Source organism: Euprymna scolopes, chromosome 10, assembly GCF_053919585.1.
Source record: "Euprymna scolopes isolate OS-2025 chromosome 10, ASM5391958v1, whole genome shotgun sequence".
Lineage (NCBI taxonomy): Eukaryota > Metazoa > Mollusca > Cephalopoda > Sepiida > Sepiolidae > Euprymna > Euprymna scolopes.
The window spans coordinates 9,306,495-9,333,994 of NC_136491.1; positions in this window are offsets into that span (position 1 = coordinate 9,306,495).

Consider the following 27,500-nt stretch of genomic DNA (forward strand, 5'->3'; position numbering starts at 1 on the left):
ATTGCATAAAAAAGAGAAAAATTATATTTTTTATATTGAAACTTAATTGATTCAATATTAATTTTCTGCTAATTCAATAATTCTGTACCTTAAAAGTGACTGTTTTCAATTGTTACAATTGAATACTAGTATAAACGAATCAAACATGCTTGAATATCGAGAAAAGAATAAAGTTGATACAAAATTTGTAATAGGAATTTTAAAAAACTATGTACTCGATTTGTATTTTTTTTTGTGTTTTAGCTATGTATGTTTACAATGAAAATATATCAAGTTTAATAAACGTTAAATCTTACACAAGATTAAAATACACCATTAAAATTTTCGTCCAATTCTGTCTAGATCCAATCAGGCCTATTTTCGGTTAGGTTTATGAAATAACTGAAATATATTAGAATGTAAATAAACAAAATTCATTTAATACAAATATTTTTTTTTGTTTTTATAAAGTTAGTTAGGTAGTTTGAACTAAAATGTTCTACTCTTTGTGGTTCGAAGCGACCTCATTCTCGCTTACAACATCTTCCATTGTCCGGGACCTATTTTTCACCTCTGCTCCGGATTGTGGGCTCCGTAGGTACACGAAAACAGTCTACCATCGACAGTTCTGGAGACTTCGACTCCAAACAGCTTTTTAGGTTTGAGTGACATCTCCGTGGAACCAGCTACCCAATGAGGTCGTAAACCAGCCCACACTACGGGGCTTTAAGGCGGCCTTGGTCGGACCTCCACGGTTTTCCGCTGTATAGTTTTCTCTTTGTATATAGTCTCCTAAATTTTAACTTGTAAATGGCCATCCATTATGTAACATTATGGAGGGGTTCATTTATATGCCATGTGATTGTGCGTGACATTGCTAAATGTCAATTAGTGGCGTCTTCACCACCTGAACACTAACTTATAGTGTTGCAGTCTATTAATGTCCCGTTATCAGTATAAGTGTGTTCCGTGCGTGTGTCAAACATCTATAAAAGCACATACATGTATTTCGACATACCTCATCAACTTTTCAACTGCGTCGTTGGTCTTTTGATTCACGTCAGAATTTCATTTGTTCATGGGTGGAAACTGGAATCTGTGGATGAATGCATTTCAACTCCAAGACGATGGTTGATTTTATATAGTTTTTTTTTACTTCCCAGGTGTCTATCGCAGAGGAATGGGAAGTGAATATCTTTGCTTGGGTTGTTATTTCTAGTCTCCATTTTGAGACACGTAGGCTCTCTTGCCGGTGAGAGGGGGGCAGCCTGTACAACCGTCCGCTCTGTTTGACGTCTTCTTTCCAACTCATCTATTTTTTCAGCTACCCAGAACATGTGACAGAAAGACACGTACTTCCGATGCTGATCAACTCTCTTCCGGTGCAACTTTTCCAGTTTACATCTCAACATATTTTGACAACACTTATCAAAACATAGTTTCACATCTCATCTCTTGTTTGCTTCCAATTTTCTAGATAGATATAATATATATATAGAGAGAGATACAGAAAGAGAGAGAGAGAAAGAGAGAGAGAGAAAGAAAAAGAAAGAGGAGAGACGAATATAATTATCAAACTCTATTTAGCATAGTTTCACATCTCATCTCGTGTTTACTTCCAATTTTCTAGATAGATATAATATATATATATAGAGAGATACAGAAAGAGAGAGAGAAAGAGAGAGAGAGAGAAAAAAAAGAAAGAGGAGAGACGAATATAATTATCAAACTCTATTTAGCATAGTTTCACATCTCATCTCGTGTTTACTTCCAATTTTCTAGATAGATATAATATATATATATATATATATATATATATATATAGAGAGAGAGAGAGAGAGAAAGAGAGAGAGAAAGAAAAAGAAAGAGGATAGACGTATATAATTATGAAACTCTATTTAGCATAGTTTCACATCTCATCTCGTGTTTACTTCCAATTTTCTAGATAGATATGATATATATATATATAGAGAGAGAGACAGAAAGAGAGAGAGAGAAAGAGAGAGAGAAAGAAAAAGAAAGAGGAGAGACGTATATAATTATGAAACTCTATTTAGCATAGTTTCACATCTCATCTCGTGTTTACTTCCAATTATATAGATAAATAGATAGATAGATTGATCTTTTTAAAATTCATCATTCAATAAGGTGAAAAGCTATAGCAAGCATCTATATGAGTATTTTAACCATAGTTCCTGATTTCAAAAGGCGAAACATTAAAAGATACATCTGCCTTACTTTTAATGCTAGGTTTATTTATGGTGTCTTTTAAATTTAATAAAAACCCTTCAAAATTTGCTGACGAAGAGACCTTGTTTATTAAAAAACTATATGTTATAATTATTGTCCGTAACTTGATGTCTACCACAATAAAAACACTGTTTTCCGAAACGATCGCCAAAGCAGAGCTATTAAATTATGTCATCTTCTCCTCCACTTTTCTTAGTCCCTCTTTTTTCTTCCCCATTCCATCTCCCCCTACCACCTTCCTACATTTCTCTTTTTTACGCCTTTAACTCCCTTCCCTTTCTTCAACCGTTCACTGGAAGTCCAGACAACATTCAACAGACCCGGGTAAATTCCTAACCGCTTCTCAGATATAAGCATATTAAATTGAAATAAACTTTTAAAAAAAGAGAATTTTATGACACATTGACCCTTGAAGGTCTCCATGTCAGAGACCTTCAAGGGTCAATGTGTCATAAAATTCTCTTTTTTTTAAAGTTTAAGACCACTCTAACAATATTACAAAATCTAATGGAGAAATATGGAATTTTAACAAACAACCGTAAAGCCATGCTTCTTGCAACATCTCTTGGATATTAGAACTACTAGAAAAAGTAGCTACGCCGACTGGATAGACCTGTCCCTCGTATTCATAATCGAGAAAGTATGTATTCCATTTTTTCCAGGCCTTGCTGTAACATAAACTTGGTGGCCTTTATAATCGGATTCCAAGAAATGTAAAGTTTTATTGTGGACTCTTGAATCTATTTTTCCCAATGAAGGACTTCTTTAATTTACACCCATATTTTTTGATCGAGCTCTTATGCTTTCCGGGCTAATTCTACATCTACTTTTAATATCCTCACCCCTTTTCTTTTTTGTGTTTGCATATATGGATATATATATATGTGCATATGCGTATTTATGTATATATATATATATATATATATATATATATATATATATATATATTCTTTTATCTTACTTTATTTTATTTTTTCACGGGATCACTAACCCCTCACTTCTCACCCCGTATTTCCTGTTATTCTGACCCTCCCACTTGTCTGCACCCCTTTTTTACGCATTCCTTTGCATTTATTATTAACATTGTTATCATTATTATTATTAGTAGTAGTGGTAGTGATAGCAGAGCTAGTGGTAGTAGTATTGTTATCACTATTATTATCATTATTATTGTTGCCTTGTTTTTATCGCTATTTTTATTATTATTATTATTATTATTATTATTATTATTATTATTGCTGTTATTATTATAATCCCCGTTAATATCCACGTCATTGTTACACAAACCGTTATCATTATCTTCATTTTCAGTGTTATTACCTTCAACATTGACATTATTTTATCACAGATATTGGTAATATTTTTTTTAATTTTTTAACTTTATATTTTACTTTTATTTCATTCTTATTTTTATTATTATTTACAAGTAGTAAATGTTTCCTTACTCTTCCATCTTACCAAATATATGTATCCTTAAACTTTTGCATCAAGGTAAACGCACTCATAGACATTGGCTTATTATCCTCCGACCGCCCCCTTATAATCATACTCCCTATAACAGAAGAAACTTAAAATATTGCTGTATATTACCTAATCAATATTACAGCCTTGCATTAACCCCCCCCCCCCAATTATAAGCGTTTTTACATTGCAATTTGCCGTTTAGGTTGCACCTGTCAAAAATACCACGCCATAGATAATAGACACCCCACAAACCGTTAAAATTTTACCACGCAACAACAATACACCTCCAATTTTAACCCTAAAGCATATACCCCTTAAACTCAACACTATGTTAAAGACCATGTACAATCTTATATATCATATTATATAACAAGCATCTCCTTTATTTATTTAGAATTGAATAAAGATTCCCACAACATTCTATAATTCCTCTTAATGAACCCTACGCTAGACGCCGCATCTTCCCCATGCTACCTAGCACCTTCTCTACTCTTCTGATGAGAAGCATTAGGCTTCGAAATGCCCTGGCATAAAGAGTCCCTTCTATCCTCCAAATTTTGCTTGTATTCCATTATTCAATATATGATCCATTCTATGTCTCCCAATATATAGTTTTGTGACTTCATTTCATAATCTTGTTGTCCTATTGTATAAGCTCCAATAATAATTGTTGAGCTTGGCATTATCCAGATAAGTCTCCTCTTGTGGAATTGAAATCTCTCTCTACCAGTTACTAGTTACTGAAACATGTTCATAGATTATGTAGTTGCATATTAATGCTTATGCAAAAACAGAAATATCTTGTTCTACTTCGGTATTGAGTACTCTTGTATTAACCTCGTTAAACGTTCATTGGTTACTTTGCCTCTAGGTAAAATCAACCTGGAATATTATATATATATATATATATATATATATATATATATATTTAATTCCAGGTTGATTTTACCTAGAGGTATAATATAAAGCTGAACGTCTGTGTGTGTGTCTGGTCACGAATAGGCTCCTATATGGTTGATTATCATAGAAAACTGATCACATATAATGATAGAAGATTAATCGCGCACACAGCAATTGGTATGTTTGATCTGGTATAATGATGATTGATTAAACTTATGGGGTCTGGGTACGCGCCTGGTCCACAAAGTATGGAAATATAAATTTTAAAAATTAAAAAAAAAACGTTTGCAAGTGTTTTTTTATATAAATGTTCATAGTAATACTACTTTGATTAGTATGTTTTAACTTAAATAGGGATGGTATAAATAGGGATGGTATAAATAGGGATGGTATAAATAGGGATGCCGTTTCCATAGAATGGAAATTGGCACACACTTTAATAAAGACTTTTCATATCTATCTGCGTAAGTATACTTTGATAATTATGTTTCAGTTTGAAGAAATATGGTATAATAATATGATAGGGTGTTTCTTCGCCCCTGACCTCCATAGAATGGAAATATGTGCAAGTTTAACAATATGGAAATATGTGCAAATTTAACAAGGTTTTTTAATATAGATCCACAGGATATTGTGACAAGTGTTTAGTATGAACAGGTATGGTATAATAAATTATGGGGTTTATCTATTTTATTTTTACTTTCATCATATTTTGCTTTGGTTTTGATACCTCCAAATTCGAAGCTATCTCTTTACAACCCTTACTTTTCATAACCTATCATACTTTCATAAATCAGAATTTTCTATAGGCTGTTGTTGAACTCAGTAAACGACGGGTACTTTTGCTAGTATATATATATATATATATATATATATATATAGTCTTGGAAGTTTTTAACCTTTAAAACTATACAAAAAATATTTTTTATCATGCGTTAGAAAACCATCTAGTCAGTAAGTCATTTAATCACCTGCAATCACTGCATCAACTCGCTCTCGAATTTACTATAATACCAATAATTTATTTTTCAAGGGATTATCAGATATATATATATATATATATATATATATATATATATATATATATATATACGTGTGTAACTTAACTACATGCTTTGGTTTAGGAATAATAACTGACGATATATATATATATATATATATATATATATATAATGATTTTTTTTACTATGATAATTAAATACCTACAGACACCAGTGTTTCATCTTTCGGGAATCTTCAGTGGAGGTGTAGGGTGTCATGATTAACATCAGTCGAACGATTCGAACCCCGCAACACGAGACATCTCTGGCTCTATTAGCGAAGACCGTATCAATTCGGCTACCATTAACTGCGTGAAATAGCGTTGAATTTTAAACATTTTAATTTTAAATCTTCATTTACGTCATCAGACAGTGATCTAATCGTTATAAGATGATCTATGCATAAGAGCTTAATTGACCGACTTTAATTCAACTGAAAGCGCTCAACGATAAGAAACGAATTTCTTAAAGGGGCTGTCATAATTATTTTCTTTGCTATAATAATTAAATACCTACAGACACTAGACATATATATATATATATATATATATATATATATATATATATATATATATAACACGGAAATTACATAATAGTCGTAAAGATACCCGGATTTACTCCTGGAATTATTCCATTATAACACTATATATATATATATATATATATATATATATATATATATATATATATATATATATATATATATATATATAAATTGTAGTCATACATAGGCTAACTTTTTCGCTGTATCTAAGCTCTTAGTCAGAGATTGAATCTCCAACTATCTCGATGATAGTAGACAGCTTTCCTCACTGGACTATGAAATCGACGCCCACACACGATCGCATCAAATGTCTATTTATATAATCGATTTTACCGCTACGTTTAAAGCGGTTGATTTGTTTGTTTACAAACAAAGAACTTAGCATTACGCTAATTAAGTAGCAAGTGAAAGCATTTACAACAGTGCGTAACTCAGGAAAGGAGAGCTTTTCTGCGGATAGAATTTCAGATTCTTGCATTTAGCAATTGAAGATAGGCACAAGCAAGTATAGGACTTCTATGTTAATTCGATTGTCAGGGCCTACTTATGTTACTCGTCCAAGTCTTAATGACAAAAACAATTGTAATTAATGACGAGATTTTAAAGAGAATTGCATAAACGAAATTGATTCACAACGAAAGCAAATAGTTTTTTTTCAAATGGCAAAGATAAACATAATATCAAAAAGAACCAACTAAGTATAAAAAAAGAATGATTAAAAATACCCCCTTTCCTAAACAAAAAATGAACTCATCCTTCTTTCAATTCTAAAACTCTGCTTAATTGGTCGAATATTCCTCAGACGTTTCTGTGAAAATGTTAACGAGTGGCCGTTCCCACTGAATCCAATAGGTTTCATTGACGCTCTTAACGTGACCCTCATCAAGGGAATTCGAATGAAAAGTCATGCCAGCGAACGTAATCATCGCCGCCATAGCACACGCACTCGATCCCGCAATTAACACTTCAACAAAGGCGACCGATTTTTAGAGTATGATAAAGGACGTAAAACAAGCCTTATTTTTCTTCCATCTTAATTAAGCAAACTAAGGGGGAATTATATCACGTTCCTTGAAAATCAGGCGATTACGTTGGACTCTCACAGATGATTACACACGCATTGTATGGGGAAAGGTATGGATTCACTATTCACCAAGTATTGTTAATATAGTGTAATAAACTAGACCAGGGTTTCTCAACGAAGTCCCTACCACCCACCAGGGGACCGCTGATAGACTTCAAGTAGGCGTTGGCCAAATTTATGATATAGAGAGTTCCTGAGATCTTTTAGGGAGGGGGCGATAAAAAACTGAGAGCTTCTAGTAAATAGTAACATTACTAGGTGATTCTCAACCCATTTTCGTTCGGATTCACAATGTTTGTGGAAATTGATTTTTAATTAGAAAAATTAATTCAAGGATCACAATCCGTAATCTTGACAATGCTATAAGGATGCATGTGAAAAGGAGGTGGTCGTAAGTATTGGAGTGTTCTAGGGGGGGGGGCGTTTGCCAAAAAAGTTTAGGAAAACTTGACACACGCTTATTAAATCAATTGATTTGGGAGAAAGATAAAGCCTTATATAAAATCAGTGGCAAGAAATTCTATCATCACTTGGTACACTGGAACACTTGAAGAATTATTACTTTACCTATTAGACAAATACAGCGATTCATACTGCCACTCCAAGTATATATATATATATATATATATATATATATATATATATATATATATATATATAGCATCCACATAAATTACTGTTTCGCTGTATCACGGCTCATTAGTGCGGCTTGACAAGTAAGTACCTCAAGCCAGGTTGTCAAAATGACCGCCTTGATTTCGTCTGCTGCTATGATGGACATGTGAATTAACAATGTTCAATTGTCCACACGTTTAAGCTCCATTTCTTTACACGTAGAGCATCACTTAATATGCTGATGGCAGTTGTTTATCCCTTCCCAATATGACCAACACTAGTTAAGGAGCATTATATATATATATATATATATATATATATATATATATATATATATATATATATATATATATATATATATATGGTAAAACTGGTAATTAGTAAAAACCTGAAGAGAGTGTGTGTATATATATATATATATATATATATATATAGTGGTGATGGTAATTAATAAAAACTAAAGAAGATGCTCAATACTGTTGTAGAGCAAATATGCGTTTTATTTTTTTTTATTACTGTATCTTTCTGTTAAGTTACATTATTGTTTCGGCTACTCGGCCGTATATATATAGTAAGTTATAAAATATATATGGCGGTTAAGCTACACTGAATATTCCGCGTTTCACCCACTCTAGGCATAAGCCTTTAGAGTCCTATAGTGGATTAAACGCAGAATATTCAGTGTAGCGCCATATATATTTTATAACTTACTAACTAGCTCTACCTACGTATTGAACACTTTTGAAGTAAATACTCAAAGTTTACGCATAAATTTATACTTTCGTAGATTAATTTTATGTGAGTAAATGAAGTATATATATATATATATATATATATATATATATATATATATATATATATATATATATATATATATATATATATATATATATATATATATATATATATATATATATATATATATATATATATATATATATATATATATATATATATATATATATATATATATATATATATATATATATATATATATATATATATATATATATATGGGAACAGCACAGTGGATTAGGGCGCTGGACTGAAATACATAAGGTCCAAGGTTCGAATCCAACCAACAGTCAAGCTACGCTGAAGAGGAGTTGGGCTTAGAAACACGCGTGTCCGTAGATTACTGTTTTTAAAAATAATAAATAAATAAATAAATGAACAATACGTCCAAATTAAAATCGGGCGACTTTCTAAGAAAAACACCAATTCTCCGAAGCGGAGACATAAACATTACTATCGTTTAAAAAATCAAAACAAAAACCACTTATATATATATATATATATATATATATATATATATATATATATATATATATATATATATGAAATAAAAATTACAATTAAAGTTACCAAAATGATCCAAGATGGTAAAATTGAAGTATATTATAAATATTAAAGAAGTAATATTTATAAAGTAATCTCAACCAGATGTAAAAAAAAAATAGGAGATAGAGCTTATAATAAGAGCAAATAGTTAATAAAATATATTAAAAACCACTATATAAATATATATATATATATAAGATCAGCAAAAGTACCCTCCTCCTGCAGGACAACGCTCCGGTCCACAACTCGCATGTCGCCAGATCAGAAGCACGGGCGTGGTGTTATGAAATCATCCGCCATCCTCCCTACTCTCATGACCTTGTACTCTCTGACTTTCACCTCTTCCTAGCCATGAAGTTTTTTTTGAAAGGAAACGTTTCCCAGATGATGCAGCCTTGATTTATGAAGTCACGTTGGGGTTGGAGGACCAACCTGGGGTGTTCTACAAAAACGGTATCCAGAGCTGCACCAAACGATGGGAGAAATACATAACTCTGGGTGGTTCCTATATATAGAGAGACTAATAACTGTGCCAAGTTTAGTTATGAGAAGTGGGTCAGGGGCATTACTTATTGCACGCTCCTCGTAAACTTAAAGAAACGATCCAAACGAATTTGAAATGTTAACACTTACGTTTTCCATCATATTCTTTGAAAATATTTGAAAAGTTTAGCAATAAAGACGTAACGCTGATCAAAATATAAACACTTTCAGGTTTCGTATTAGTTCATCTTGAGTATGGTTTTCACAATATTTTGGTCGATGTAACCTTCGACCTTCTTTAGGTGTATCTTTGTTGAACTCGAGAATGTTTCTGTCAAACAGAGGAATTCTGTCACGTGTCTCGAAGATGCGCGTGAAGATTGAAGGTTAAATTCTTAGTGTAAAAATACAAAAAAAAAATACATTTGCGAATTACTTAGGATCTCTATCCAGTATTGGCTGACGAAACAAGAGCTTGCTACCGCTTGTTAACTAAATAAATGGTTCTGTTCGAAATACCGTCCAAATTCCCGAGTTCGACAGAAACATTCCCGGGTTCTACAAGATACAACTGAACGAGGCTCGAGGTTACATAAACCAAAACATTGTGAAAATCACAAGATGAGAACCGTAGTCCAATGAATCCAAATAATACGAATAACCAATCCTCATCTCCCTAAATCAGAACCGTCGATTTTATGTTTCTTATTAAATATAATATGTATAAATAAAAATTGGAATATTGATTACATAACTATCACACACACACACACACACACACATACATGTACGCACGCACGCACACGGTCCTGGATATGACCTTAAACTATATCCAGTGGCGAGGCCCCAGCTTGCGGGCTTTGGGAAGTGTTGAGCCACCCTTTAATTACCATTGCTCCCAGGTCCACTCTGACCCGGAGTGGTAGTACCTGTTAGGGTCCCAACTATGGTTTAAGTATAAACCGACTTGAAAACAACAAATATATTCTATTAAAAATGTTTTCTTCAAAATCTTTGGATTCAGCATAAGATAACCTGAAAAGGGTTGATATGCCGTAAAAAAAAACAACCAACCAAACGGCACACACAAACATATATATATAATATAGTTGAGATAGTTGCCTGTCTAGCCGCACTGATGATCTGTGAAACAGCGAAACAGTACTGTATGTGGATGACTATAATGCTCCTCATCTTGAGTTGAGCATATTGAGAAGTGATACACGAATTACCATTAGCGTATAAGCGATGCTCTTTGTATAAAAAAAAACGAGCAGAGGTAGTTCGGACGATGTCAAAACATCGTTAAACTCATGACTCACGAAGCAGCCGCCAATGCCGTAGTGGTTAGGAGCCTTGACTGTCGTAAAACGGTCGGGTTTCAATCCTGGCTTGAGGTAGTTACCTGTTTGACCGCACTGATGAGCTGCGAAACAGTACTGTATGTGGATGACTATATATATATATATATATAGTAATATATAAAATATATATGGCGATTAAGCTACACTGAATATTCCGCGTTTCATCCACTCTAGGACTCCTGAGCAGTCTTTGAAAAGACTTATCCGCATAAACCTGAGCAGTCCTAGAGTGGATGAAACGCGGAATATACAGTGTGGTTTAATCGGCATATATATTTTATAAATTACTAACTAGCTCTACCAACGTATTGAGCACTTTTGAAGTAAATACTTAAAGTTTACACATAAATCAATACTTTCGTATAGTAATTTTATGTGAATAAATTATGTAGTTATATATATATATATATATATATATATATATATATATATATATATATATATATATATATATATATATATATATATATATATATATATATATATATATATAATATTTCACAGTCGGATTTCCGCGCGGTTTGCTTGATCTGTGTTGGTTAATTTAAATTCTTGTGTGCAGGGCGTTTGCTCAGTTGGTAGAGTGCTTGCCTTGCATGCAAGAGGCTCGGGTTTCGAATTCTGAGTTCGGATGTGTCTAACTGATGAGCCCAAATGAGGGCGAAACTCTAGTTATGGACTTCCGGTTCTTTGACTGTCATGGCTCTTGTGGGCTGCGACGTTGTTTGGCTGTGGAATTTATTATATATATATATATATATATATATATATATATATATATATATATATATATCTCGGCGATCTCTCGGCGCAGCGGGATCTGGTTGGTCAGTTCAGCGTCGATTTCACCTTCGGGTTAATATGCCGTATCACTCTGGAAGTGAAGAGATTCTCATGCACACACAAAAAAGACAAACTCAGATTTCTCTATTCTATGAATTAATTCACTCAAATTTACAGAATATAATATAACTTATATACAAATTTCCAATGTAAATTTTCTTACAAAACACACTATTGAATATGACTCTCCGTGTTTTGCGGTGGCGACGGTCGAGGAAGGGATTGTGCGACGGCATCTCTTTGATTAGTGTTAAATTTCCTCAAGAAAAAATTCAACTCTATAGATTTTTGACGTGGGCATTTGCTTATATTGGAAGGTGATAGAGTATGTATGGTCGCTCACCAGACCAATCACCGATCAGTACGTCATTCCGGGGAATTCCCGACTGCCTGTGAATTCTGTTAATGCTCGCAAGTTTCAGTTCCCACGAACAGAGAGGTCAACCCCTTGAGCTGTCCTCTGGCCCTAGAACCGAAATCATATTCGTGATGATTTCAAAACTCTATCGAATTTGTCACTTTTCCTCAACAATAAAAGTATATGTTTGTTTGACAAAACACAATAAATTCATAACTTAACTCTTCTTTTCAGCCAGGTTACCCGCCACTGCCCGGGTACCCAATAATGCTTAAAAGTTTATACCAGCCTAGTTGGCCGGCCTTATTCAGTGTTTCGAGGGTCTTAATCTCCCCCCGCCCCCAATGGGAATCTCTCACTCCCGGAGGCGTTCACGCCACAAATAAATTGCATAATATATTTATGAAAAGCAGGCAGTCTGTGTAGGATGATGAGAAGTGTGTGAGAAAGATGTTAGAACACTAGAATTTTATGGATAAAGAGCGTCGTGTTTCTATACAGACAATACGTACCCAGTTTGATATCAGTGTGGGAACTGTACACGCCATTATTCTCGAGGAACTGAAAATGCCGAAGATTTGCCCGAAGTTTTTCCAGATGGTGCTTAGAGAAGATAAAAAAGACGTTTTGTTTTTGTTTTTTTTATTTACAAAGAAGTCATCACTTATCGAGGCCCAGAAGTCACTCGAGGATAAGGGGTTATGAGTGTACGGTAGTCAATGGGAAAATATCGCAGAAATCGTTAGGAGTGGAAATTTGGTAAATTTGAATAGACGATTGTTTTTCGTGAAAGACGGACAAGGGGGGTATAATAGATTGGAGCTCAGACAAGCAGTTGCTATGAAAATACCGATAAAACAGAGACAGGCTCTCAACGTCTCTTCTGTGGTAATGAGGTTGCAGGGATATGAAAAGGGCATCCTCCACTAGGCTATGAAGTCTATTTTTAACTCTATTATTTACTTCTAGCAGCTCCTGCCCAGATGTGGCAATAGTACTCCATCCCTGGGCGTACCTGACTCTTGTACAGGTAGAGAATTACATTGACAGTGAGATATCTACTGGGGCTGTTGAACGATCTCACTATTTTTCCAGCAGCACTGACAACAGATTTGAAGTACGTGATTCATCTCAGATCAGGAGCCTATGTCAGACCTAGAAGCTTGTCAAAACATAGAGTCTCCCCAAGACGAGAGCCATTCATTTCAATTGATGCCAGAATGGGAGCAGGGCGTTGATGATGTAAAGATAGAAGCTTGTTTTTAGATACATTAAAATTAACCAGCACCTACTTTCCCAATTGAACCACGTGCCCAAGATCAGAGAGAACTTGGTCGTTTACGGCCTTTCAAGTGTAGGATATGTTTTGGGACATCATTAATGTAGATCGCGAGGAGAGTTTGGCCCAGGATGGACCCTGAGGGACTTCAGCATTAATACCGTGAGCTTCTGATGTCTGCCCATCAACCGTAGATGGTGATTTTATGGAGTATACCTCTGTACAATATCCCATCAAAAGCCTTTTATATTGCAAGAGCAATTGCCCTAGAAGGGAGGTCTCCGTCGAGAGATTCGCTAATCCTATGAGATATAACTCTCAGCACATCTCCTGTAGATCTAGCAGAAGAGAAACCATATTGAATGCCACTGAGGAGGTTATTTTTGCTGAGTTGGTTGACCACTTCTCTATTTAACACATCAGTTATGTCAGCAGGGATATGGTCGAGTTGATCAATTCAGATCCCTCAGTTCTTGATGAAATGATTACATGCGATGATAACTGGATTTATTGCTATGATCCAGACACCAAGATACAGAATTACCAGTGGAAGCATGCTGGCTCCCCAAGACCTAATAGTCCAGACAGAGAAACTCCAAAAATAAATTTATGATAAACTCTTTTTTAACAGCAGGTGCATGATGTACATATATTGAGTTCCCCCTAGGCAGACGGTAAACAAGGAATACTTCGTGATGCAGTCATTGTTATCTTGTATAAAAACAAGGGCGAAATGCCAGTTTGCTCTAACTACCGGGGGATCACCTTGCTATCCATCGCAGGTAATATCCTTGCCCGTTTCCTCCTAAACAGACTGATACCTTCCATCGCAGAAAACCACCTCCCAGAAACGCAATGTGGTTTTAGAGCAAACAGGGGTATCACAGACATGGTCTTCGTTCTCAGACAACTGCAAGAGAAATGTCGTGAACAAAACGGGGGACTCTACGTAACATTTGTGGACATGACCAAAGCAAACTTGAGCGTTGGTTGATTTTAGAACGCCTCGGCTGACCCCCAAAGCTCCTCAACATAATAGTTCAATTGCATGAGAACCAGAGCGGCCAGGTCAGAGTAAATAACCTCTCAGAAACAATCCTCATCGTCAATGGCGTTGGTTGGTTGTTTTGTTTTACGGCATATTAACCCTTTTCAGGTTATTTAATGCCGAATCTGGTGATTTTGAAGAACGATTTTTTAATATAGTGTATTTGTTTTTTTTTAAGTCGCATTCTATTTAACCCATAGTTGGGACCCTAACAGGTACTACCACTCCGGGTCAGAGTGGACCTGGGAGCAATGGCAATTAAAGGATAGCCCCACACTCCCTAAGGCCTGCAAGCTGGGGCCTCACCATCGGATATGGTTTAAGGTCATATCCAGGACCGTCAATGGCGTAAAACAGGGATTCGTTCTGGCACTGACTCTGTCCAGCATCTTCAGCATGATGCTCAAGATGGCGACCGAAGATCTTGTCGATGATGATGCTGTCTACATTCGCTATAGCCTCAACGGCAGTCTGTTCAACCTCAAAAGACTGCAAGCCCACACAAAACCCTTCGAGTAACCGATGCGAGACCATCTCTTTGTCGACAACGCAGCCTTTCAGCGCCTCACATCTTGCTTTGCAGAGGCTGCCACGCTCCTCGGACTCGAGGTTAGCTTGAAAAAGACTGAATTTCTCCACCAACCAGCTCTCCGGGTAGAGTACCGCCCTTCCCACATCACCATTGGCGAGACTAAGCTGAAGACCGTTCACCAGTTTACCTACCTGGGGTGTACCATCACATCAGATGCAAAACTCGACAGAGAAATAGACAACAGACTGGCCAAAGCAAACAGCGCTTTTGGCAGATTGTACAACAGAGTCTGGGAAAACAGACACATAAAAATTGCACACACAAACATACATATATATATATATATGTATGTATATATATAAATATATATATATATACATACATACATACATACACACATACACACACACACACACACACACACACACACACACACACACACATATATATATATATATATATATATATAGTTAGGAGCCTTGACTGTCGTACAGATGGTAGGGTTTCGATCCTGGCTTGAGGTAGTTGCTTGTCTAGCCGCACTGATGAGCTGTGATACAGCGAAACAGTACTGTATGTGGATGACTATAATGCTCCTCATCTTTAGTTGAGCATATTGAGAAGTGATACACGAATTACCATTAGCATATAAGCAACGCTCTTTGTGTAAACAAATCGAGCGGAGGTATTTCGGACGATGTCAAAACATCGTTAAACTCACTACTCACTCAGCAACCGCCAATAGCGTAATGGTTAAGAGCCTTGACTGTCGTACAGACGGTCGGGTTTCAATCCTGGCTTTAGGTAGTTGCCTGTCTAGCCGCACTAATGAGCTGTGAAACAGCGAAACAGTACTGTATGTGGATGACTATATATATATATATATATATCGAGTTAAAGGTATTCAGCAGATAAAACCCATGAATTAAAAAGAGGTTATTAAGAGTGCTCAATAAAAAAGATCAAAGTATAATATTTTTATTTATATAGATAAACATTACATAGTCGCTACACTGAACATGCTAATATTTCAGAACTATTGGTTTTATAAAAATAAAACAAAGACTCTTCAACAGAAATAATGTTCATCCGCTATTGATTTTACCTAATTCTTAAATAAAAAAAATGTTTTTTATTTAAAAAATAAAATGTTAAATTGCTAACTAGAATTGGGAGGTGTGATATTTTAGACTCAGAAAGAAGGAAAGAAAGAAAAACGGAGTGACAACAAAAAAGAAGGCGAAGGAAGTAGCAGTCAACAAGAAAATGAGAGGGAGAAAGGAAAAGAAAAGAAAAAAGAAAAAAAAAGGAAGAAGAATGTAAAGACAGGAGTAAGACATAAGAGGGATCAGTATATTTACATTACATTACTATAATGAATGTGGAGGGGTGGAGACAATATGTCAAGTAAAAATGCGTTAAACACGACTTGTCGAAGAAGGGAAGCGAATGAAAATGGGTGGGTGGAAAAAGTGACAGGTTAGTAAAAAAGAGTGTTGTATTTAAACTTCCACACCGGTATTTAGTAGGATAAACATACATACGTACGCACATATGCGTGTAAAAAACAAGATTGCTTTATATAAAAGTACGAAGTCTATGAACCCTTATAGACACTTATATTTATACATATATTTATCACAGTAAATTAAAAAATTAAAATTAAAATTAAAATTTCTAGTAATGTAAATATTTTTCTCTTTTTTCATTAAAGTATCAGCTACGATAAATAAAGGATATTTATTTATGTTGCCTTACGAAGAGCCTTTGTTGTTTCTTTTTATAAACCAATCATTCTGAAACATTAGCATGTTCAGTGTAGCAACTTTCTAATATTTGGCCAAATATATAAAATTATATATATATATATATATATATATATATATATATATATATATATATATAGAGAGAGAGAGAGAGAGAGAGAGATACACATATATCACTGCTAATTAAAAACAAGCTGGTATGTGACAGGATGAGGCATATATATATATATATATATATATATATATATATATATATATATATAACGATAGTATTTGTATACATATAATCATACATCGATATGTATGTATATGTATGTAATTTATATATATATATATATATATATGTGTCTGATTTAAGGAAAATATTTGTGAATAACACGAAATTAATACATTCTGTAACAAACTAAAAATACTCGAGCTATTTTCATTGCAGTGTTTATCCAGTCTTTAAATATATTTTTTAATAATGGAATACAAATTCAACTTTACCAGGAGAATTGAATTCTCAAATGCTTTATTTTCCGAAAGTATATGACGTGATGTCATCGCGCGTAATTATTTCCGTTTTCTAAAATGTGTTATGCCATCATATTCCCTTGCTATTCACATTTTAAAATCACGTGTCAAATTTTCTATTTTAAATGACTTATTTTATTTTCTAATAGTAACAATAAATATTTATTAACCTTTATGTTTAACTATTATACTTTTCTAAACAAATATTAACAAGTATTTTATACACATATACAGTAGTCTTCATGCTTTCGCAATTATTAGTAAGTGTTAATTATTGCTGGTCGGGAGAGTCGAACTCAGTATGGTTAGAATTCTATCTCAACTTCAACGGCAACTAACACAATAATTGAGAGAAATAAGTTACCTATGAATGCTAAATAAGCGAACATATACAAGCAGTCAGCGGGTATTCAACGACTAGAATTAGGAATATTATATTTCGCAAAAGTTAACTGCCCATTCTTAATTTCCTTAAAAGGGCTCAACTTCAATTTCTTTAATGGACTTTCTCACTATAATACTTAAACAAATATTATCCATTGTTTTTTTACACTTACAAATCCTAGTATTTCAGTACAGGAAGTGATAATTATTGTTGTTCGGGTAATCTGAACCTAGTCACAAAATCACCCTAACCCTTACCCTAACCCTAACCCTGACTTAGTAGGTTCGCATTCTACACACACGCTATATCTATGCTTCCATATTTTTTTTTATGTATTCTATTTATTTAATAAGAAAATACAACATTGTCATATATGGGTCGTGGAATTTCATTCATCTGTAAAAGATCTAGTTAATCTGCATATTATTATAGCATTCATTTTGATATATTCACTATTAATTATTTCGCTTTTCTGATGGGATTATCTTTAGATAATTATTACGTGTAATTATATTCATGCAGATATCCTATATGATTTATACTTGCGTAATATTTGTGTATAAAGCTTATAGTAAACAGAAACCTCCTTCTCTCTCTATATTTATGTATGCGTATATATATTTGTTTAAAGTTTTACTTACCAAACTCGTCTGCCAGCTTTTGGTCTACAGACATGGACCTTAATATATAGGGTACTCAAACTCTTGCAAAACATTATATTTGGGTTTTAGCCGGATAAAATCGGTTAAAAAGTGTGATAATTATAGAAGTGGAATTTGTCAAGTCAAGGTCGAACAACGACATTTCGAATATGCATGAATAAAGTAATAGCTATTGGTTCATGTTTTAATTTTTAGCCTAGTAGAATACGTTTCATTTCTCATGAATTAACATCAGAGGATAAATTAAATCGTAAGCTAAACGCTTCGGTTTCGATTCTCGGTGGTCACACGCAAGTCATTTTTTAAAATCTTTCAAAATCATTATTATATATTTGATCCAATATAATTTAATAATAAATACATTAATCAAAATATCATATTTAAGCATATTGTAAGAACGGGCAATGCCGGGCGGCCTGCCAGTATATATATATATATATATATATATATATATATATATATATATATATATATGGCGGAGTTAAAGGAAGAGAAAAAAAATCAATTCTTTAAGAGGAGAGACTACTACGGGATAACACAAAGCTATACAAATTGTTTTGGAGTTGGTCAATAACTAGATAAAATAAAGGTATAAAAACTATATGGTAATCTATATATAGATTTATTCATTTATTTAATAAAGTTATACATGAATTAAGGATGTTGTATTATTTGCTTATTCTACTCAGCTTTTGACTTTTCTAGTTCTTTCTGTAAAGACACGAACTCTCATTTTTAACTGGATGCCTTGATTTGTCTACAACTAAGATTTATTCCTTGGGTTGTGTTTTGCCATACGCAAAAGAAACACATGAGATATCTGCATCATTTACTAGCATATTGTACGAACGGGAAATGCCGGGCGGCCTGTTAGTATATATATATATATATATATATATATATATATATATATATATATACTTCCATGGTGACCCGAGGTTGCCCAGGATTGAATGATGATCAACGAATACTTCACACTCCTATATTTTTCTTATTATCGAAATTCTTAAAATCGCTCGGGAGAAATCTTCACATGCCTCCACACACAGACAAAGTTGCATATATATAAAATGTACTTATTTTTGTGTTTATTAGAACAATAATTCAACCATCTCAATTACTTCAAGGTTCGAACCCTGAACCCCCAGTACGCAGTAACTGTGACTGCCCAGCGTTTAACTGTATTAGCCGGCTGTCCTGTCAATATTAAATTCCAGCCAATGTCCGCCTCTATCAAGAAGTCACCTGAAAATCGCTGTCAATCACCGTCATATCCTACAGTGACCAATACTGACCGGCACTGGATGCTAGTATCATGCAATATATCACAGTGCACGAATATTAAAGAAATGTCATTTAATTTCAGGGCAGTCTAATAAGGGTCAACACTGGTTATGATCGATAGTGACCGACAACGACCACAAACACGTAACTGCTTAAAAACGTCAATTACCACTAGGATGTTCAGTTGTAGAGACAGTTTCATTTCAGAGCAATACAAGCCTGTGCCGACAATGAATGAGAATCATGGAAACAATCAGTAAACGCAAGTAAATGCAAGTAACTGCCTCAAAACATCACTAAACTCCGGTGACAATCAATTCATGCCGCAGCGATTCAGTCAGTAGATGCCAATTCAGTTCTGTGCAATAAAGGCCAACAGTGGACATGGCCGCTAGTGACTCCCCATTGCAAAGAAAGTTAGTGCTCAACAGTACTCGCCGGTACCGCCAAGTAATCGCCCCAAACCAAAACTAATCGCCAGTAACTTCCAATGCTTACAATGACAGCCAGTGGTTACTTTTAGCTGCCACTTCCAGGCATCAGAAGTCAGAAAATCATTTTTTAACACGCTATCTTTCAGGGCTAAAAAACGTGGTTAAATGTGCAGTTGGAAGGGGGGCGTCTTTACACAATAATTGCTGACTTCGTGCCGTACTTTGTGCAATAATTACTGACTTCGTGCAATAATTACTGACTTCCTGCTATACTTTGTCAGGCAACATCGGTACACGTGCACTGCTGGCATATATATATATATATATATATATATATATATATATATATATATATATTTAAATAAGGGAGTATATACATCTTTCTTTCGTTGGAATTTATTAACCCATTTTATATAAATATATATATACATATATATAATTATATATATATATATATATATATATATATATATAATTATATGAATTCTGATGATGCTAGTTGAATTTTTCCTCTCTTTGAGGATTTTCCTCTAGTTGAAACAATTTGTAAACTCATTCTGGACTCACAGTAATAAATTTCCTATAATTATATATATATATATATATATATATATATATATATATATATATATATATATATATATATTTGACAAAGGAGAACACCGAAGCATCAAAACTAAAGCTGGCCTGTATGACACTATATATATACAGACGTAGGCAAATTTGGCCATATTTTATTGCTTTAAAAATATTGGTACTTTATTACTAATTGTTATAAAATTTTAACCATATAGTATTATTATAATCTGCAAAACGCCTGCAAATTTACATGTAGTTTCGCCATATAGAACTTTTGCTCATGTTTAAAAGTATTTAATACATTGTCAAATTTTATTCTTAAGCAGTAATTTAATCCTGTCTAATATTTTAACCAATCAAAAAACTTATTCTCAAGCAGTCATTTAATATTACTACCATATTTCAACCAGTCAGAAAACACTCAAGGGTTCCGACTCCTTACCTGTCATTTGATAACAGCTCTCAAACACTGAAAAGGTTACCTCTTTAATTTCTTTTTTAAAATGGTTAAAACAAAGGAATTGACTAATGATATGACCAGGAAATCATAGCAAGCAAAAAGATGGAAAGGGATACAAGAAAATATCTTCAGAACTAAATTTGATGGTGAGTACAGTTGCGACTGGTATGAGAAAGTGAAAAACAAGAATGGTAATATTAAAACATTTCTAAGAAGTGGTCGGTAACGTAAATTAAATTATGTTACTGCTCATTACATTGCTCGTTACATTGCTCGTTACATCGCTCATAATATGAAGAAAGAACCATTTCTGACTCATTCAGAAATTCATAAGGATTTACAGGAAGCGGGTATTGAAGTAAGTTAGGACACAATCAAGATATCATTAAATCGTATATAATGTAGCCAGACTTTGTGGAAGCATCCTGTAGATTATGTAGCCAGACGTTATGAGCACCCTATATATATATATATATATATATATATATATATATATATATATATATACACACACACACATATATATAATGTATGTATATATATATATATATATATATATATATATATATATATATATATATACACAGGATGCCCACAAAGTCTGGCTACATTATGTAGCCAGACCTTGTGGACACCCTGTATATATATATATATATATATATATATATATGTATATATATATAGGTATAGATATAGATATACACACGTATATATATGTGTATGTATGTATGTATATATATATGATTCATACCTTGTTTACGACAGTGTCTTATTTAATTGACTGAAATAAGTCCATAAAGAAAACAGAAAACAGTAGGTTAGAAAATCCCGCGGATATTATGGTAATCTGTTTTTATGATTAGCGATATTGGAAGAGAACCTGCTTATTAAAACATAAATATTGCCGAATAGCCGATTGGATTGCGGTAAAATAATTAAGCGTAAGCAACTCACACGGAAATGAAGTGGACGGGCGATTACGATTTTAATTAGATTGAACATATCAACCATAAAATCACTTTCACAATGCTTCAATAGATTCTTTAATAAAGTTTAAACTTACTCTTATATATAAATGCCTTGTGGAAAATAGGCACACTAATACACAGTTGCACACGCACACACAACTACAGACACAAACGCACAACTACACACACAAACATACAACTACGGACACAAATACACAACTACACACAAACACACAATTACACACAAACACAGCTACACACAACAACAGATAAAACACACACAGCTATAAACATACAACTGCAGAGACAAACACAAACATACGACTGCATGTACAAAGAAACACACAACTACAGACACAAACACAACCATACAACTACAGGCACACACAAGCACACAGCATCAGGCACAAACACTCAGCTATATATAATAAGGAAGCTGACCCTTTACTTCTGATAAATGCAACTGAATTACAATAGAACACACATACACACGCGTATATATATATATACACTGAAGATTCCCGAAAGAACGATACACTAGTCTGTAGGTATTTAATTATTATACTAAAAATTAATTAATTAATTATATATATATATATATATATATATATATATATATATATATATATATATATATATATATATATATGTACTCAGCGGATAGCGGCGATCAGGCTCGCTTTGTGTGGTGTGAGAGGCCATTTTGGTGGCCGGAAAATTCGTTTAGATCACCATGGGCACGGCCCTGTTATTCTTTGTAATCCGACGATGCATTTTCAGAGTGCTGGCAACGGTTCTGTTGTGATAACTTGAACGGTAGAGAACATGTTTTACAGCGACGCATCCCCAGTCTTGCGCGTTAACATTGTGTCACTTTCAAGCATGATAGAAGGCTCCTCTCTCTCTTGTACACAATAGGCAAACTAGTAGATGGTCTGCAACAACAACAAAAACCCCGGTTTTCCCAAATAGCAATGAAATTATGTTGCTATTTGTAGGGCGAAGATTTTATCGTTTCACTCTGTATATGTTTGTGTATTAAAAATGACTACCTATAAATAATGACACGCTATATGTCTTTCCTAAGCTTTTCAAGCCTCTTTTCTCGGCATTATATGATCATAATTAAGTATTTCTATGAAATTTTCTTATTTTCTAATCACAACATACTAAAATGTTCTATTTTAACAGAAGTATACAATAATTGTTTTGCAAAAACAAAACAGGTCTGTAACAAGTAAAATTCTACTAACTGAAATAAAGATTGTTAAAGATTAATAAAAACTGGGAGTACAATTATTTCGTCTCACATTTATATGTTATACTTTTATATGTAACAGACTTAGAGTCTGTTTACATGAAAGTATTAGTAAACACAAATAGTGAAATATAATAGTTGTAGAGATTTTTCCAAAACATACATATATTTTCCAAAAAACACACATGCATATATTTTCCAAAAAACACACGTACATATATTTTCCAAAAAATATATGTATGTATGTGTTTTGGAAAATATATTTTCCAAAACCACCACACATACATGATATTCCAAAAAACTCACATATATTAAAATACATTGGAACAGATTTTAGCTATTTCTAATTTCTATCGGGATAAGTTTGCTTTTTAATGAGGTTGAGCATATCGGGAAGTGATAAACAAACTGCTATTAGCGTATTAAGCAATGGCCTTTATGTAAACAAATGAAGCTAGGCGTTTTACAGTGTTTAAACATTTTAAATTCACATGCCCGTCATAACTTCAGCCGAATAGCGTAACGGTTAGAAGCGCCGACTTTTGTGTAGGCGGTCGAGTTCCAAACCTGGCTTGAAGTAGGTGTTGTCTAGCCGTACTGATGAGCTGTGATACAGCGAAATAGTACTGTAGGTTGATGACTATATATATATATATATATATATATATACATATATATATATATACATATATATATATATATATACATATATATATATATATATATATATATATATATATATATATATTAATTCACTGCTCACAAAGCAGCAGACGAATAGCGCAACGGTTAGAAGATCCGACTGTCGTTTGGGCGGTCAAGTTTCGATCCCTGCTTGGGGTAGTTGCTTGTCTAGCCGCACTTATGAGCTGTGAAACAGCGAAATGGTACTATATGTGGATAACTATATATACATATATACTAGCAAAAGTCCGTGTCGTTAACTTGGGTAAAAAGGAGCTTTCTAAAATACACTCTGATTTATGATATTACGAAAGGTTATGAAAAGGAAGTTTGCGTCTAAAGAGATAGTTCCAAATTTTGGGCATGTAAACCAAAGCAAAGTATGATGAAAAGAAATGTAAAACCTTTCGGAAAAATATATTTCGGATATCAAATTTGTTGTCCTTCCTAGCTTAGAGTGACCAACAAAATCATGTTTTTAGAAAAGCAAAACAAAACGGAGATTTTATTATCCGTTACCCGATTTCAATTTCTCGCTTGCAAAGAGAATGTAAAACCATGCAAAATAATGTAATATTAAACATGTCAGAAGTAACTTAAAAGTATTGAAATTATGTGAAACGAGAGTTCCTTTCACTGAGAGGAATTTATTCCACTTATGGGAAATTCCTAGCATAATCTAAACTTAAGTGATACGTTTCAATAACCAAAATCCAAATCCAAAAGTAAATGCTTTAAATTAGGAATTAACAAACTGTAAAATACAGAACTATAGAAGTGCATAGAATATTGCTATGCAATAAACAAAACAAAAAGGATGTATGGGATACTCCAAAAATATAAACAATGACTCACATAATTATTTAATTACGACCAGAAAAAATATAAACAATGACTCACATATATAATTATTTAATTACGACCAGAAAAAATATACTCAGCCTTTGTATTGTTCAAAAAATGTAAAAAACAAAACAAAACAAAAAACAAACAAAGCATTTACGTTCGCCCAATAAATCAGTTTGGGAAGTTTTCGACAAAGATACAAAAGATAGTCCTAAATTTGTTACACTTTTGGGAATCCGATTTGTAAAATCGTTTTCCCTTGATTCAAGTCCTGGGACATAAACGACTACCGAACAATATTCACTTATAAGTTTTTTTTTAATTTCTCAGAAAAAAAATGTCTTTATTGATATTTCTAGTTTTTCCATTATTAGTGAATATGAAACGGTTGTTCTTACTCGCTACTCTAGAAGCACCGATATATTGATGACCGTGTGAAAAACAATCCCCTTCGAAATGCAAGCCTAAAATTTATAGTGTCTGACCTTGTGACTTATTGATAGACATTGCGAAAGACAAATGTATGGGAACCTGAACGTGTTTGAAGTCAAAAGACATGTTGGAAAGTATTAAAAAATTTGAAGGATACAATCATCTTTGCCTTTTCCACAGTTAGAAATTAATGTGGCCTTATTTCCTATAAATTTCTTGATAACGAGGTTTGTGCTATTGCATAACTTTGGGGGTGAGAGGTTGCGCAGAAGCATGACCGGAGCACCTAGTTTCAATAAAGGACAATGAAGAGGAACACATGTTGGCTCGAAGGAATTCAAAAATTCAACTCGATAATTGTATATATATATATATATATATATATATATATATATATAACGTGTAACATAATAATTTTCTGAGTTTAAAATATCAAGTTTTCTTAGTTCGTCATTTATTACTTTTTAAAACGCAGCCACAACAAAATTGACAACAACATTTGGACGTTATAAAATAGGTTCATCAAGCCGAATGCTTATTAAACAATGAAGTTGGTAGATGGAATTATTTATGGAATAATGGAGATCTCTATCTTCGAGTACTGTGACTAACAATTTTGAAAAGCCATCAGAGATCTTATCAGAGACGCCCCATGGGGAAATATTTTTTTCTCTTCCTGCTGAACAGTGTGCAAAACTGCAATTGAAGCGCATGTTCCCATGCGGAAATTCTATAGCAAGCCCCACTCTCCCCAATGGCTTACTTCGACTTGCGCAACTGTCATTGCTCAAAGGCAGCATGCATTCCGCAGGTTTAACCGACATAAGTCCAGTTCAAACAGACAGAAGTACATAGAAGCTAGAAGTAATGTTAAGAAAGAAATAGCGATAGCTAAGAGTGATTTTACGGAAACTACTAAAAAACGCATCGAAGCACAAAAAACTAGGAACTCGTGACTTCTGGAAAATCTACAACAGTGTATTAAACAATGGGCAATCAACAATTCCCCCACTAACCAACAATCACGAGGTTGTTTGCTCAGCAACCGAAAAGGCTAACATGCTTGCCAGTCGGTTTGCCTCAAACTCCACACTGAACCCTCTAAACCACCCCCTGCCTCAATTTCCTATGCGGACAGACGTCACACTAGACGATCTGAAAATCACTCCTGCTCAGGTGCATGCTATCATAAAAAACCTTGACACCTCAAAAGCATGTGGACCCGATCTCATCCCAGCTGTGCTATTAAAAAAGTGCTCAGCCGAAGTAGCTCCAGTTCTCTCCAAACTCTTCAACAAATGCCTTAATGAATCTTGCTTTCCGGGCTGTTGGAAAACTGCTTCTGTGGTACCAGTATTCAAGAATTCTGGCGAAAGAACTGACCCATTAAATTATCGCCCTATTAGCCTCCTCCCACTTTTTGCCAAAATATTTGAGACCTTAATTAACCATGCTCTAGTCCAGCACCTTACAGATGCTAAACTTCTGACCGACCAAAATATGGATTTAGACAAGCTCGTTCCACTGCAGACGTCCTAACTGTAATCTCTGAACGCATATACCATTCACTGGACAAAGCGGGAGAGGACAGAGCGGTAGCTCTAGATATATCTAAGGCTTTTGACAGGGTATGGCATGAGGGTCTCCTCAGAAAGATTAGATCATACGGTATCACTGGTAGAATACTAAACATAATTAAATCCTTCTTAAATAAGAGAAAAATCCAGGTTGTCCTCGACGGTCGGGCATCTAAACAATATGATATAAATGCGGGAGTGCCCCAGGGATCTATCCTTGGACCTCTACTGTTCCTGATATTCATAAATGACCTCCCCGACAAAATTGCCTCTGAGATGGGTATATATACTGATGACACCACGTTCTATAGCAGGCACGACAGGAAAACAAATGAACATATATCTAAAGTAATGGCAGAAACACTAGACGATGACCTCCAATCAGTAGTGCAATGGGGACAAAAACGGATGGTCACGTTCAATGCCTCCAAGACTAAACTGGTTTCATTCAATAATTACAAGAAACCTTCTCTACCACCTATAGCAATGGCCAACGACTCTTTATCTGAGAGTACGTCTTTCAAG